Raw genomic sequence first — 3,026 nt, 5'->3', positions numbered from 1 at the left:
CAATCCCATTTGCTTTTGCCGTCTTTGTTTATTATTTTCCACCAGCTAGTGATGTAGTATGTGTGTCATGTGACGTGTACGCACATGAGCCGTAGAAAAGTCTATACTTATATGTTCGCACACGCGGAAGTCTGTGCTCTGTGGACATGGCTGGTGAAATAGGTTTTCGCTTGCTTCGACAGAAGCTTCAGCAGTTCGGAAGGAAAGGATGAAGTTTTATTAAAAAACTTGTTCAAGCCGAGGATGAGATTTGCTGCGATTCGATATCTTTTCTCAATGAAATTCGAACTTTGCGATTGACGGAATCGATTCGTGCACTGACTTCATGATGTTTGTTGATAGGAGAATGCTGGCGGCGCAGTGATGTGACAGCATTTCGCATTTTGCTGCTTGGGGAGTTCGGGTAGTCCGGATGGAAATTTTTATTGCACTTTTCAATCTAGTTCGTTGTGAATTTTGTGACGTCGTGTCGGAGTTTATTGAGCAAATACGATGGGCGTTAAATTCCTATGGGAACGTGAACGAAAACATTTATTTTATGTTTTTCGATAATCTACAGAATTTTAGTATGAGCTTGTGCTTTATAAGAAAGCCGCATTATTTATTCCATAAATTGCCATCCAACTCAATTCCGCTTAATTTAAAGATTTATTACCATTTCTTAAACTAAACTCCACAGAATTCAATCAAAACTGTTGTAAACGAACCACAAAGTTTCCACGTGCCAACAACATTCCAGCAGCAGCAGAGAGATAGTGAAAACGACCGGAGGCCACAACATCTTATCAAAAACTCATATCCTTTCATCGAGCTCGGCATTCCAGCACAGCTCGTTTCGTAGGAATGAAGTTTTCACTTTGTCGAAAGGATGCTTCCGGTTGGTGTTTTACAAACAGGAGATTGAGGTAGGAACGTGTACGTTGCAATATAAATATTTACACTAAGCCGTCACTCACTGCTGCTCAGGTGGAGAATATTGCTATCGCCAGTGCTGCTCCGGGATGGCAACGATGTGCCTGCGAAGTACGGCACTTGTCAGTGTCAGCAGGTCACAGGCTGTTAAAAGGGATCGTAAAGTTTGCGATAAAAACATCTTTATTACTGTCTATTCCACTCGAGCGAGGGAGATTCATCGCAAAAACAAACCAACGCGTTCTTAATTGTTTTGAAACATTCCGTTCCAAATCAAATAAAAACATTTTATTGCGTTCCACTAAACGATTTCGCATTTTTGCAGTAAAACCAACTTGACACGAATGAGCAGAAGAGATGCCAAACTGAAATCTGTGTTTCAGTCGAAAACGTCTTTGTACAATCTGTGATGCTCATAACAAAAAAAATCTGAAAGTCTGTGTGAAATTTCGAAAAAAATCTATGGGAAATCGGAATATAATTTGTGGAAATCGGTGAAAATTTCATCAAACTGTATAAAAGAATTTGTAACAAAACATTGCTATATATTTCTGCGACATTACATAACCCTTACGAGCAATGAAAATATCATCCAGTGTTGCCACATATATAAATCTATATGAAACGAAATACATCTGCGATTTAATCAGTCAATATAGAGGCCTCGTTTCAAAGTTTCGATTAATCCCGTAGTGTTTAGTAAAATGATTTACTTTTAAAGTATTTATTATGAGGATTTTTTCGGCTAATCAGTCATAAATTAGCGAAAACAACAATATTGCTTTTACTTCCAACGTTTCAATGGATTTATTCCACCTTTATCAAGGATTAAAGTATTTAGTTAAATGTAGAATTTTGTATTGCTTTTGCAAGTCTTGCAGGAACTGGTCCAACTCTGATGTGGTATGAGTTTTTTTTCTTTTCTTTGCGTATTCGTTCTGGAGACGCTCGCTACAACATAAAATGCGTATACTTGAGATTTTTAAAGTAAATATTATATTTTTTACATTTTAACGACATTCAATTAGCTAGAGATTACTGGGTAGGGAAAGTTATGAAAATTAGAGCCATAGTACTCAAGTGAGATCAAGGATGTGAAGTAAACAGATCGGAAAACTAGAAGTGGTAGGCTTAATATCGTACGGGCTTAATCTTTGTCTTCTGTTAATGAGGGTCGACCTTAGGCAGTATAACTACGAATCACCCGAGTTCACTAACATGTGTCCTGATAAAGGTAGACGTGTCTATCTTTACCGTGACAACCGACAATGTCGTTAAAATGTAAAAAAGAAAATGTGACTAACATAGTCGAAATAAAAAAAAATAAATATTATACATAAAATAAATTTTAATTAAACGCCACGCACAGTTGAAAATGTGGCAACACTGATCAGATTATGAGTATTTTCTTCTTTTTTCTCCCCACCGAATTCAGGCATTGTAACTAACCAAATTCGCGTGCCACGAGTCCATTACCTGTTACGATCTTGAGCTATGTTTTCCGACTGATGACGCTTACCCTAAGTTTACTGTTTTCCTATCCCTAGTCCGGACAGCACATCCGTAGGTGGACTCGACCTTTCACCAAACATTGTGTCATACCGCAATCGAACCTATCACTCCTGGCGAGACTCTTGTTGTACAAACTTTTTTCAATCCGTGCACCGAAGCCCCACCGCCTAAAGTGACCGGTGTGCTGACCTGGCATTCCATTCAGCTCGATTCGTTTTAATTTCAGTTCGTTTCAGCAGCGGTTAGCCTCCTACTCAGTGATGACCCACGTCCATCAAATCAGCACACGATTAGAAGTAATTAAAAGCGAAAGCTAACACCTGACAAGAGCTAATCCGATTTGAACGAACTGTGGACTTTCCTAAACGTAGTTGAAATTGGTCTTGTAGAGGTGGCATTTATTTGATGCTTAACGAATTTAAGAAAATTCTGAACTGTTATCGATGATCACGAAAATCTCACTCACGGGGCCGCCGAGAGGGGGGGGGGGATCGGGGTGTTTCCCCCCGGGCCCGGAGTTTTGAAGGGGGCCCGGATTTTTAACAGAAACTAAAATTTTGACAAATACTTTTCCGACAAAAATTTATTTGAGAATACAATTA

General features: G+C 38.9%; 1 long non-coding RNA gene across 1 annotated transcript; it reads left to right on the top strand.

The window, feature by feature from the left end:
* The first annotated feature begins 449 nt into the window (after window positions 1-449).
* Window positions 450-1,140, top strand: LOC131676268 (uncharacterized). The gene is made up of 3 exons (XR_009303106.1): window positions 450-566; window positions 680-905; window positions 967-1,140. It is a non-coding gene; the product is annotated as an uncharacterized LOC131676268 (long non-coding RNA).
* Window positions 1,141-3,026: the final 1,886 nt, after the last annotated feature.

The sequence above is a fragment of the Topomyia yanbarensis genome, chromosome 1, assembly GCF_030247195.1.
Source record: "Topomyia yanbarensis strain Yona2022 chromosome 1, ASM3024719v1, whole genome shotgun sequence".
In the NCBI taxonomy this organism is placed as follows: Eukaryota; Metazoa; Arthropoda; class Insecta; order Diptera; family Culicidae; genus Topomyia; species Topomyia yanbarensis.
This window is presented reverse-complemented; position numbering and strand designations above follow the sequence as displayed.